The sequence below is a fragment of the Mobula birostris genome, chromosome 14 (genome assembly GCF_030028105.1).
Source record: "Mobula birostris isolate sMobBir1 chromosome 14, sMobBir1.hap1, whole genome shotgun sequence".
In the NCBI taxonomy this organism is placed as follows: Eukaryota; Metazoa; Chordata; class Chondrichthyes; order Myliobatiformes; family Myliobatidae; genus Mobula; species Mobula birostris.
This window is the reverse complement of record NC_092383.1, coordinates 10,363,662-10,377,814: the sequence shown is the minus strand read 5'-3', so window position 1 is coordinate 10,377,814 and position 14,153 is coordinate 10,363,662. Positions and strand designations below refer to the sequence as shown.

General features: G+C 41.0%; 1 protein-coding gene across 4 annotated transcripts in view; it reads left to right on the top strand.

The window, feature by feature from the left end:
- Positions 1–14,153, top strand: part of akap13 (A-kinase anchoring protein 13) — a 561,754-nt gene that overhangs the window by 50,590 nt on the left and 497,011 nt on the right. The window contains exon 1 of one of the 4 annotated variants that reach the window (XM_072278085.1): positions 6,763–6,841. The exons of the other annotated variants lie outside the window; for them this stretch is intronic. The gene's annotated coding sequence lies outside the window, so the exon portion shown is untranslated. Of the gene's footprint in view, positions 1–6,762; positions 6,842–14,153 lie in introns of those variants that run through there. 4 annotated transcript variants of the gene reach the window in all.

Genomic DNA, 14,153 nt, shown 5'->3' with positions numbered 1-14,153 from the left:
CATCTGTGGTTAACCCTGACCGACGGAGGCCTCATCAATCTCCACTTTTTCACATATTCTGCTCCATAGAAATAAACAGCAAGATTCTGCTGGCTTTTCTGAATGCTTGCCATACCTCCGCCTATAGATTTTGGTGAATCAGGTAGTGTGAGATATGTGGCTCATAAGTGAAATGTTGGTTCTTTGCAATGCAAGATGGCTTAATGCAATGTATTCTTTTTAGCTCTTAATATACCGATTCTTATTGGCTCACACCAAATGTTTTAGGAACAGCTTCTTTCAGGTTCTCCTCCTCCACCATCAGATTTCTGAACAGACAATCAAGCAACCCATGGTCACACTGAGTTTTCGTGAGGGTTGCATGTCCATATGAAGGTTTGGGTTTAAAAGATCACATGGCAGGCCACGGCAGCGTATTCAGTGCAAAGGCGTTTATCGTGTGTTAGAGGTTTAAAAAAAATAGAAAATGTGCAAAGATATTTACAGTTTTAAAAATGGCAAAATAACACAAATGACAATAGAGAAAATACCATAGACCTTTAGGACTACAGCTCCAAACATCAGTCTGAAGTTGTACACCTCACCTTGCCACACCCTCTCTCACTCTTCACCTACCCCAAAATGAGCCTTCACGTAAGGAGGATCTCCTTACTGGAGGAGGAAAAGGGGAAGTCCCTTCTTTGGAATGTGGGAGGAGTTGTTACCATGAGCCTGAACAATTACACAAACACCAGAACATAGGATTTCACATCCTTCTGCACAATCACAAATGTCCGCAAATGTATCCATGACAATAAGATCACAGATACAATGTGCAGCAAAATCATTCGACGGCTGACCATCTTCCAGGAGCCAGCACTCTTCCCCATTCCCCCCCAGAATGAACTCTTTCGCTGAGCCTGCACTGAGCACGTGCCACCACAAACCGGCACCTTTTTAAAGACGCCCTACCCATCAGTCAGGGTCCCCTCCCTGAAAACTGGAGACAACAACAAACAGCACGCGACAAAGAATGCCACTGTCCTGAAGTGTGCAAGTACAAACAGAAGTGTTCATTCTATGCGTTAGTCTAACGTGCGCACCAGATAAGCATAATTAATGAGAATTACGGGGCTATGGGTGGGGTGGGGGGGGGGAGAGCAGGGAGGAAGAAATTACTTGTGGCAAACCTGCTCTGTCACACCCATGAACCCTACCTCATTAATTTTTACTCTACTTATTTTTTTATATGTGTGATGAAGGTCATTGATGATGGATCCCACTTTGTTGAGGCACACCACCACCACTGATTCATTTTGTATACAATGTTTTAGGAACAGCTTCTTCCCCTCTGTGTGGCGTGTGGCCAAGTGGTTAAGGTGTTGGACTAGCGATCTGAAGGTCGTGAGTTCGAGACCCAGCCGAGGCAGCGTGTTGTGTCCTTGAGCAAGGCACTTAACCACCCAATGCTTCAGTCCACCCAGCTGAAAATGGGTACCGGCAAAATGCTGGGGGTTAACCTCGCGATAGACTGGCGTCCAATCGGCGGGGGGGGGGGGAGTCTTGTACTCTCAGTCACTTCACGCCACAGAAACCGCATAAGCGCCGGCCTGATGAGCCTAAGGGTCGGGACAGACTTTAACTTAACTTCTTCCCCTCCACCATCAGATTTCTGAACAGTCCATGACCCATGAGAAATTACCTCAGTATTTTGCTCTCTTGCAGTATTTGTTTCTTATTGTAGCTTACTAAACAAATTTCTTGACATTTGCCAGTGATAATAAACCTGATTCTGATTGGTTATTATGTTAGAGTCCTATTCATTAAAAAGAAATTCATTTGGTACATGGAATTTAATTAGTTGGATCTGTTAGTAGTGAATGCATTAATATTTTTAGTGTTTTTTTTATATAAACTGTACCTGGGTAATTTGGCCTCCTTATCCCACTGGAGTTAACTCAAAGATGCTGCCTGATTGTAACAAATGGAGCTCGGTAATTGGCCATGAGGTATGATGTTTCTTGCGATAATTGTATTTTGTAGATGGTCTCAGGTTCCGTCTTCATGTAGAAGTGCAATTTGAGGTGTGTCAGTAGAGAAATACTTCAATAAATGAGCCTTAAGTGTCTTGTCTTCTAATTTTTCACTGTGAATACAATCAATACACGTTATCCTATGAACTTATTCTTGCATTTTTTTTATTGTTTGTGTTTTTAATGTTCTACATCAGATCTGGAGTAACAATTATTTCGTTTTCCATTACACTTATGTACTGGAAATGACATTAAGCAAGTTTGAATCTTGATGTGTTACTTCCCTGAGACTTAAGTTGTTACATTTCTGTAACTTTTTTAATGATAGAAAAGCTTTGGACCCGCTTCCGAGCTGCATGCAATCTTTCCACTCTTGAATAGGTTTTCAAGCTTGTAAATACTTTTCACAAGAATAAATGGAAAGCATTGCTTGGTAACAGATTTGGACCAAAAATATCAGAGGAATGAGTTTAGATGTAAATGATGGTTAACAAAGTTGACTTACAACAGAGACATCAGCATTATGTGTAAGGTAAAATATTAGTAATGGAATAATATCACAACAGATAAGTTTTTCTACATTCGTGGAATAGGCCATTGCTGGTGAGGCTAACAGTTGTCTATTCCTTACCCACTTTGAGAAGGCTGTGTAATCTGATACCTTGAATCCATCAGAATTATTTGGCACAAGCAATTGGCTTGATAGGACACTTCATTTGGTTCAAAGTACATTTATTATCAAAGTATGTTTACATCATGGAACCTTGTGATTCATCTCCTTACAGGCAGCTATTTTTAAAGCAAAAGCTCAAAGAACCCATTTTTTAAAATAAGTCTGTCAAACACCCAAAGTGCAGAGAAAATTAAAACAAACCATGCAAGCAATAAATGCAAATAAATAGCATTCTGAACTGAAGTCCACAAAGATTCTGTACAAAGACACTTAGTTAAGAGCTGAGTAAAGTTCCACCACTGTATATAAGGAGTTTGTACGTTCAGTCCATGACTGCGTGGGTTTCCTCCGGGTGCCCTGGTTTCCTCCCACAGTCCAAAGACGTACCGGTTGTTAGGTTAATTGGTCAATGTAAATTACTTATTGCCCTGTGATTAGGCTGCAATTAAATTGGGGGATTGCAAGGTGGCACAACTTGAAGGGCTGGAAGGGCCTATTCTGTGCTGTATCTCAATAAATAAATAAATGAACTTTGTGGAGCAGCGAGCTGAATTGACCCGCCCCTCAATGAACCATAATGGTATGTCTTTAGTTACAATAGGCCAAGTCAAAGGTAAAAAACATAACTGAGCTATGTATATTTGTCTTTTAGAACCGTAGAAAACCTACAGCACAATACAGGCCCCTTGGCCCACAATGCCGTGCCAAACATGTGCTTGCTTTAGAAATTACCTAGGGTTACCCATAGCCCTCTGTTTTTTTTCTAAGCTCCATGTACCTATCCAGGAGTCTTTTAAAACACCCTATCGTATCCGCTTCCCACCACTGTCGCTGGCTCCCTATTCCACGCGCTTACCACTCTGCTTTTAAAAAAGAAACAACTAACCCCTGACATCTCTGTACCTACTTCCAAGCACCTTAAAACTACACCCTCTCGTGTTAGCCATTTCAGCCCTGGGGAAAAAGGCTCTGACTATCCACAAATCAATGACTCTCATCCTCTTATACACCTCTATCAGGTCACCTCTCATCCTCCGCTGCTCCAAGGAGAAAAGGCCGAGTTCACTCAACCTATTCTCATAAGGCATGCTCCCTAATCCAGGCAACATCTTTGTAAATCTCCTCTGCACCCTTTCTGTAGTTTCCACATCCTTCCTGTAGTGAGGTGACTAGAACTGAGCACAGTACTCCAGGTGGGGTCTGACCAGAGTCCTATATAGCTGTAACATTACCTCTCGTTCTTGAACTCAATCCCACAGTTGACGAAGGCCAATGCATTGTATGCCACTTTAACCACAGAGTCAACCTGCGCAGCATCTTTGAGTCTCTCATGCAGTTGGAGCCCAAGATCCCTCTGACCCTCCACACTGCCAAGATTCTTACCATTAATACTATATTCTGCCGTCATATTTGACCTATCAAAATGAACCACCTCACACTTATCTGGGTTGAACGCCATCTGCTGCTTCTCAGCCCAGTTTTGTATCCTATCGATGTCCTGCTGTAACCTCTGACAGCCCTCCACACTAACAGCCCTCCACACTATCCGCAAGACCCCCAACCTTTGTGTCATCAGCAAATTTACTAACCCATTCCTCCACTTCCTTATCCAGGTCATTTATAAAAATCACGAAGAAAAGGAGTCCCAGAATGGGAAAGCCAATTCTGGATCCACAAAGCAAGGTCTCCATGGATCCCATGCCTCCTTACTTTCTCAATAAGCCTTGCATGGAGTACCTTGTCAAATGTCTTGCTGAAGTCCAAATACACTACATCTACTGCTCTACCTTCATCAATGTGTTTAGTCACATCCTCAAAAAATTCAATCAGGCTCGTAAGGTATGACCTGCCTTTGACAATGCCATGCTGGTTATTCCTAATCCTATTATGCCTCTCCAAATGTTCATAAATCTTGCCTCTCAAGATCCTTTCCATCAACTCACCAACCACTGAATTCTTAAAATTGCTGGCTTTTCATTCCAGACTTATTTCATTTTAGTAGTAAGGTTAATGTCACTGAAGTCCCTTCTCTACATTAGTGGTCCAGTAGCAGAAACATTTGAGGCACAGTATTCCTGAATTATAGATTGGGGGTGAGCCTATTGCATTTACAAGCCAGGATTGGAATAGATGTGATGAGCTGAATGACTTCCATTTGCTTGTGCTAGTAACATCAAGATAGTTTTTGTTTACTTTGATGTTATAATGAGATAAGATTTTCATTTTTTGTGCTCAGTTATCCTGAATGCCCTATATTGATCCCTTTCTGCAACTATGAAAGCAATGTCTAATTTGGTTCCTATGTCCAGCTCTTACACCCACTATTTCACGAGAAATTTAAGAGAAGGTTAGTGGTGTATTTGATGGTTTGCCAACATGTGGTGACACAAATTTGGCTTAGAGCCGATAAGAAAAATTTGGTGCAACCTCTCAGCTGCAAATTCTTACTGATGAAGACCAGAAAACGCTGCACACATTCAACAGGCTAGGTAGCATCTGTGGAAAGAAAAACAGTTGAAGTGTAAGGTCTGGAACCCTTTATCGGAACCACAAAGGAGAAAAACAAGTTGGGTATCACGATGTTCGTTAAGGGACTAAGTTCAACATGGTATTGGTTCGGCATGATAGCATAGCGGTAATGCATTACAGCACTGGCAACCCGGTTCAGTTCCCACCACCGCCTGTGGTTCCGGTGCAGGTCGATGGGTGTGGGTGCTGTAAATGGTTTGGCGCTGACCAGCTGGGCCTGAGGGCCTCTTTTTGTGCTGTTCTTCTCAATGACTATATGACAACATCCGTGAGGAGTTGGTACATCCTCCCCCATGACGGCATGGGTTTCCTCCGAGTGCTCTGGTTCCCTCCACGTTCCAAAGGCCTTGCGAGTCAGTAGGTTAATTGGTCACATGGGTGTAATTGGACAGCGTGGGCTTGTTATCTCTAAATAAATCAATTTCTTCTGGAAATATCTGTGAGAATTGTTAGTATACTTGTTCTCATATTCTATTGTTTACCTTTATCTCCTGGAGAAGAGACTGTAATGACGTCTTTGGAATCAACTGTTGTGTGGATGGATGTGATCTGTGCTCGCTGCTGTTTGACAATTACCAGTACAGGTATCTTGTTCTTATTTGGACATGGTGTGGAACAGTCTCTGAGCAGTGCCATCCTGCAACCACAGATTTAACCCGAGACTAATAACAGGACAATTTATAATGACCAATTAACTTACTAACATCTACATCTTAGGACTGTGGGAAGTCGGAGCACCCGGAGGAACCCCATAGGTGCACAGGTTTGAGTGTGCAAACTTTGTTACAAAGTTTGCTGGAAGTGAACTTTGAACTTTGACACCCCGAGCTGTAATAGCGTCGAGCTAACCACTGCGCTGCCTTGTTGTGGGAAATCAATGACAGGCCTCAATTATTTTGTATGAAACATTTAAGAATTTGTCATAAACACAAAAGATTCTGCAGATGCCAGAAATCCAGAGCAGCACAGGCAGAATGCAGGAGAATTCAGCAGGTCAGGCAGAATCTCTGGAAATGAATAAGCAGTCGATGTTTCAGGCTGAGACACTTTGTCAGGACTTTGTCAGATTGAGCTGTTGGAAAATGTAAATGGTACCAATTCTAGATGAGCAGATTGCACTTGCAATAAAGTTTAAATTTTATAGTAGTACCAAGCTCTTGACCAGTTGATTCTTGATTACACTGCACCCCACTCACCCCAACTCTGAACTGATTCCACAACCTATGGGCTCACATTCAAGGACTCTGCAGCTCATTCTCAATATTTATTACTTATTTTACTTTTTTAAAACTTTTAGTATTTGCCCAATTTGTGTTTTTTTTTTTTGCACGTTTGTTGTTTGCCCTTGTTTGTATGCAGTTTTTAAATTTCTTTGAATGCTACAAGAAAATGAATCTGTCGTATATAGTGACACATATGTACCTTGATAATAAATTTACTGTGAACTTTGAGTGCACGGTGTTTATTGGTTAGTGGTTTGCTGCTGTACCGAACTTCCTGAGTAATTTTTTTGGTGAAGTACTCAGTCTGCTGAAGCCTAATTGTCTGCATTGTAACTTGAGGTTCATCAGCTTTCGTGATTTCCCACACTTTCTGGCTGTTGGTGTGGAGTCCTTTATTAATTACAGTAAGTTCATGTTTTAAACTGAATTCTGTTTGGTTTGATGACAAATGCTGTTAATTAGCTGAGGCAGGGATTGATGTAATGATGTTGGCCTGGGGTTAGAAGAGCAGGTGTTCCACTTGCAACTCTGTACTCTGTATTCTTTGTCTCTATCTCTTCTGCATCACTTCTCTCCTATCTTGGCTCTGTGGCCATTTCAAACACTTTTTTATATGCACTTCATTATCCTGTTTAAACAGTAACAATATCTTGTAGCTAACTTTTCTTTAAAATCGTCATTTCCTTTCAAGTTCATGTTTATTGTCATTCAACTGTTCAGATGTATGCAGCTAAATGATAAAATGTTCCTCGGGGTCAAGATGCAGAACACAGTACATATACCACAAACAGCACATAATGTAATGTTAACACAATAATATTAACAGGTTTAAAAAAAGTATTCTCTGGAGTACAAGTGGACATAAATTGCATATGATGTTTAGATAAATTATTTATTTATGGTTTTATATTGCTATATTTATACTCTATTCTTGGTGCAACTGTAACAAAAACCCAATTTCCCTCGGGATCAATAAAGTATGTCTGTCTATCTATCTATCTAAATACACAAGACTACTGTTGCTGTCATAAGTAATGTGTGCTGGGTGGTAGCTCTTCTCCCTGATCAAATAGTTCCAGTTTAATGGCCCTTTTTGTTTTTGCTTGATCTCTCCTCTTTCGTCCTTCACTGTAGACCAGATACAGCCATGCCATTGACTTTTGGCATTGATGGAAAAGCCTCCAAAAAGTGCTGGATGCAGCCCAGTCCATCATAGGAAAATCACTCCCACCACTGAGCACATCAACAAGGAGCGCTGCCACAAGAAGGCAGCATCCATCATCAAAGACCCCCACCCCTCCCCAGACCATTCCAGGCATCTTCTCCCTGCTGCCATCGGGAAGGAGGTACAGGAGCCTTGGGTCCCACACCTCTAGGTTCAAGAACAGTTATTACCTTCAACCATCAGGCTCCTGAATCAGAATTGATAACTTCACTCACCTCAATTCACCAGATTGATTCCTGGGATGGCAGGACTTTCATATGATGAAAGACTGGATGAACTAGGCTTATACTCATTGGAATTTAGAAGATTGAGGGGGGATCTGATTGAAACGTGTAAAATCCTAAAGGGATTGGACAGGCTAGATGCAGGAAGATTGTTCCCGATGTTGAGGAAGTCCAGAACGAGGGGTCACAGTTTGAGGATAAAGGGGAAGCCTTTTAGGACCGAGATTAGGAAAAACTTCTTCACACAGCGAGTGGTGAATCTGTGGAATTCTCTGCCACAGGAAACAGTTGAGGCCAGTTCATTGGCTATATTTAAGAGGGAGTTAGGTATGGCCCTTGTGGCTAAAGGGATCAAGGGGTATGGAGGGAAGGCTGGTGCAGGGTTCTGAGTTGGATGATCAGCCATGATCATACTGAATGGCAGTGCAGGCTCGAAGGGCTGAATGGCCTACTCCTGAACCTATTTTCTATGTTTCTATGTTTCAAACCTGAACTGATTCCACAACCTATAGACTCACTTTCAAGGACTCTACAGTTGCGTTCTTGGAATTACTTATTTAAATATATATATTTTTTAATTTGCATGGTTTGTCTTTTGCGTATTTTGTCAGAATCCAGTTTGATATCACCAGAACATGTCATGAAATTTGTTAACTTTGTGAAAGCAGTATGTGATATAGGGGAAAAAAAACTGAATTACATTAAGTGTGTGTGTTAAATAGTTAAAATGCGTAGTGCGAAAACAGGTATTAAAAAAATGTGAGGTAGTGTTCCTGGGTTCAAGGTCCATTTAGAAATCTGATGGCAGAAGGGAAGAAGCTACTTATGTGCAGTTTTCCATTGATTCTGTTGTATTTCTTTGTTCTACTGTAAGAACGTATCTCGGGTAGTATATGGTGATGTATATGTATTTTGATAATAAATTTACGTTGAACTGTGAAATTATTTTGTTACTAGATGTTCAGAGTGAGAATGCTGGAAGTAGAATCTCTAACCATCATATTAAAAACACTAGTGTTACAAATAAAACTGTCGACCTGGAGGAGGTCGGAGATGGGAAGATTTGGAATAAGGATGAGAATTTTAAATGTCAGGCTGCAGCAGGGCTGGGAGCAAATACTGGATAATTAATATTTGCTTGTTAATTGAATTCTGACAGTCATTTTAATTGCTTGCAGTAACTATTTGAACAAAATGGTTGCTCATTATAGTTTGTCCACCCTGTATCAGTCTTAGTTGACTGACAGTAGAGACCTGTTAAATGACTGCCTTTGTGATGCATATTTTGGCAATTGATTGGGGAAAAAATACTTGAGCTTTCAAAGCTAACATATAACATGTCAAGTAAAGTAATTGAAGGCAGAATTTCTCCACTCTAAACTTTCATTTCCAAGGTACAAGACCTTTAGATGTGTTTAATGAAAAGCACTCAGTCTGACAAATCTAGTAAACTTCCTGCAATAGTTTAAACTATATTTCTCTGTTTACACCAGCAAATGTCCAGAGTTATGGATGGGCCAGTTGAGTTCGTCAGCTGTAAAAGTTTGCTCCTACATTTCAGAGGTTAGAGGTTGTCCTTTCCTGAAACTTTTAAGTGCGACTCCCAAACTACTTTTAGTTTGGGGACTACAGTTGTACTTGTAGGTCAGCAGGAAAGGGCTAACATGAATTAGTTGAAAATGTATGTTCTGACATAACAAGTAATCGGAGCCTCTGAGGTTTTACACAAAGCAATATGTTACAAGTGAACATCCCATTTAATGTGAAACCTTTTTGAATTGAAGATTAATGAAGAGTAAAAGGTGAAAATGGTATTTTTTTTCCCCTTGAGTGTCACCTGTAACCTGATGTGCTCAATCTTTCTGTGCTTACCCACATTTTTATCTATTTGAGATACAGCATGGAACAGGCCCTCCGTGGCTTGAAGGGCTGGCCGCCCAGAAATCTCCCAATTTAATCCTAGCCACATCACAGAACAATTTACAATTACCAATTAACCTAATAACCAGTACATCTTTGGCCTGTGGGTGGAAACCCAGAGGGAACCCACCAGGTCACAGGGAGAATGCTCCAAAGTCCTTACAGGTAGCGGTGGGAATTGAACACGGGTCTCCTGTGCTGTAAAGCGTAACACTGTTAACATGCTGCCCTTATCGTACCTAAATCGGACAGTGCAGTTTTGCTATGCATAGATGCTTAATAACATATTGAGTATGCCACACCAGATTGCAAAGAGAAATGGGGCCCTGGTGATAGTTTAGGGATGGATGGATGAGAAGGATTGAAGATATTGCTCAGTGAGATGATATGTCAGCATGGACAAGTAGACTGAAGAGCTTTTTCCCTTTCTGTATGACTCTGTTCCTGAAGGATGGGGGAAAGAAAAGTTTAATTTATTGGATGTTTGTGTGTTTTAATACTTCTCAATGCTGTACTTTGTTATATATTTTCCAGCAGCTATTTGCTGTTACAGTCACAGTTCTGTGTTGGGTGTGAAGCCTTGAATAACTCACCTCTGCAAGCTTGGTACTGATTCCTTCCAGTGTTCTCCAAAGAAATTCAGAAAGCTTTGTGCCTAATTTTTAGACCCTTTTTTTTTGAATGTGAAGTCTTAGATGGATGGTACTAAGCCCATTACTCATCCCTATATGGAGAAGAACAAGGTGATTTGGTGCTGTATTTGACCCCCAAATTGAGATTCAGGTTTTTAAATCTGTGCTCATTTCCAGCCATGTCACATTCCCCTATATATCTTAATTTGTAGACTTGGCTGTACCAACATTTCTGGTTTTGCTCTCCATAAACCCTGGCACAATAGTGGATACTGCTGCTGAGGTTAAAAGATCCTTCAGGCCTTGCTCTGCCTTTACCCCATGCTGGTTCCCAGTTAAGCAAGGATAAGTGTGCAAAAGCTCTTGTTCTTTTTAAAATGCCCCGTGGACTTCTCCAGACCAATCCGATCTCCAGAGGTATCTGAGCATCTCCAGTTTCACCTCATCATCATATATGAATTAAATCAATTGAGCTTTTGTACATCTTCCCCAATATCTCTCATTCCTCTGTTGTCATTTAATAAACCATTAGTCCTAGGTGGAAAATCTCATGACTAAAAACAGGAAAAGTGCAAAGAGTTCAGCTGGTGTGTAGCCAACATTACGCCTTTATTCAACAGTGCCAGAATGATTAATTGGTGATTCCCTCTTTTCCTTTTATTTTTTTTGAGACCTTGTTGTGACCAAATTGGCAATGATGTTTATCTGATTAGTCATGATAAACTCCCTGTATTACTTTGAACACTGAAATATGTTGACTAAATGATAAGGTACGATAAATGCGTTGTGTTTGGAATGTGCTACACCTGTTTAAAGATTGTAGTACACTTTCTTCTTTGTACCCAATTTCTTTAAGCCCTTTGCTAGCTTACAAAACTTGCAGGAAAAAAATTGGCATTCAAATAAAAACTGGACTGTTGATTTCTAAAAGTGGTAGAAGGCAGTGGTTAGAGTGCATTAGTAAAACTGCTTGTATCTTCCCTTGTCATGTCCTCTCCTACAAAAAAAAATCAGTTTAGTGTTTGACTGTAAACCATGAGACATAGGAGCAGGAAAGGTCCATCAAATCTGCTCAGCCATTCCATCATGGTTGATTTACTTTACCCCCTCAATCTCATTCTCCTCCCTTCCTCCTGTAAACTTTGACACTTTTACTAATCAAGAACCTATCAACCTCAGCTTTAAATATACCCAGTGGCTTGGTCTCCACAGCCATCTGTGGCGAAGAATTCTATGGATTCACTACCCTCTGGCTAAAGAGGTTCCTCCTGATTTGTTCTCGAGGGACATCTTCTATTCTGAATCTGTGCCAGAGGTTTGTGTTTTCGGATTTAAGGATCTCTGGTGATTTGTTTTGTTGGAGAGGATGGCAGCGCGTCTGCGTGTGCGCAGCCCTCCAGTGAAAAATGATATCGTATCTGTTAAATAGGGGCCGTGGACAATTCTGATTTGATGAAGAATGGACGTGAAAGCACAGAGGACCATCTGGAGAAATTTCTGATACGCCTGTTTGCTGCTGTCGTTACTGTGTGGTCGGGAATCTTTCGGAGGGTAGGCCTCAAAATCCCCGGCCTTGCCTGCTTTTGATGACCGAGAAGGAGGTCAAATTGTTCGGACAGAGATGGCGCTCAGTACTCGGTGTCGGAGAGCTGGTCAGGGCTCGAAGTTTTCAGATGACTCAGAGTCGGATTGTGGTCGGCATGACAGGGAGAGTTTTTCTTCCTTCTCCCGTCTGCGTGAGATGTGGGACGTTTGAGAAACTTTGAAATTTACTGTGCTTATGGACGACTTTTCAAGTTATGGTATTGTTGTACTGTTGCAACTATATGTTATAATTATGTGGTTTTGTCCGTTTTTTCAGTCTTGGTCTGTCCTGTGTTTTGTGATATCACACCAGAGGAAATAATGTATCATTTCTTAATGCATGCATTACTAAATGACAATAAAAGAGGACTACGTGTCTTCATAATCTAATTTGGATGTGGAGAAGAAACTGTATTCTGAGTACTTGAGCCACACCTGAGTTGTACTGCTGAAAATGATCATTTTAGTGTTCTTCATTCCTTAAAGTCAGTTATGTATGATGAAGCCAGACTGTAAATGATATAAAGTAGGTTATCTGAAAAAGTACACTTTTTACTCCAGTCTAATTGCTTACTTCAGTGTAGTTTTCTTCCCTTACTAATGGAGTATATAATCATATAGATTGCTTATCTCAGTCAGCTCTGTCATGGGCACTAGCATCCCCAGAATCCAGGACACCTTCAAAAGGTGATTCCTCAAAAAGGCAGCATCCGTCATTAACCCCCATCGGCTAGAACAGGAATAGGCCCACTTCTCATTGCTACCATCAAGGAGGTACAGAAGCTTGAAGACACACACTCAACATTTCATGGACAGCTGCTTCCCCTCTGCCATCAGATTTCTGAATGGACAATGAACTCATGAACACTACCTCAGTACTTTTTCCTCTCTTTTTGCGCTATTAATTTAATTTTCTATTTTATATGTACTTACTGTAATTCATTTTTATAATACGTTGCACAATATTGCTGCCACAAAACAACACATTTCACAACATGTGCTCGTGATATTAAATCTGATTCTAAAAATTAATGTTCAGGAGCAGACAAAATTTGATGGATGTCCCTGATCTTTGATTTATAGGTACTCTGCTCTCCTCTCAGTTCTTTATATCACCAGCCCACCCCACTGCCCCCACTAATTTTCTTCCCTTTCTCGCTGCAAATGCTGATTTGTAAATTCAAAGCAGTTGCAGCAGAGATCACTGAGGTATTATGTCAGAACTTATTGTTTCAGCAGAAGCTTTCTTACAGTGATCTCATTTCCGTGCCCCCTTCCATCACTTTATGTTCTCCATTTTCCTTTTTCAAAAATCTCATAATCCTTGCTTCAATGGTGATTTGAGATAATGCATTCTGTACTTCTAACAATTCTGCGTGGGAGGGATTCCTCTAATTTCCCTTTTAATTTTTTTTCTAATAATCACGAGTTGATGGCTCCTACTACTAATTCATGAACCAGCTGGCAAAATCTTTCACTAACTACCCTCCCCAAACGATTATGTTGAACATCTGTTGGGTTTCTCCATGAACTTCTCACTTCTCTCTTCCGGGAGAGGGGGATGGGGAGTCTGAAAAAGCGCAATTTTCTCCTTGTGGTTTTGTAACAGAACATGGTATCATAAATTCTTTCTTTGGATTGTGATATCCTTGTTATGAAATCCTCGGAACTGTATACATTCCCACTGTGGCTCAACTAATGACAAATTCACACAGCTCTGGGCCTGTACTCACTGGAGTTTAGAAGAATGGTGGGGGGGGGGGGGTGTCATGATTGCATTGAAACCTATTGAATACTGAAAGACCTAGATAGTGGATGTGGAGAGGATGCTTCTGAATGTGGGTTGGCCTAGGATCAGAGAAGAAGGACATCCCTTTAAAACAGAAATGCGGACTAATTCCTTTAGCCAAAGGGTAGTGATTCTGTGGAATTCATTGCCACAGGTAGCTGTGGAAGCCAAGTCATTGGGTATATAAAGCAAAGCTTGATAGGTTCTTGATTAGCCAGGGCATCAAAGGGTATGGGGAGAAGGCAGGGGAGTGGGGATGACTGAAGAATTGGATCAGCCCATGATTGAGTGGCAGAGCAGACTCGATGGGCTGAATGGCCTACTTATGTTCCTTTGTCTTGT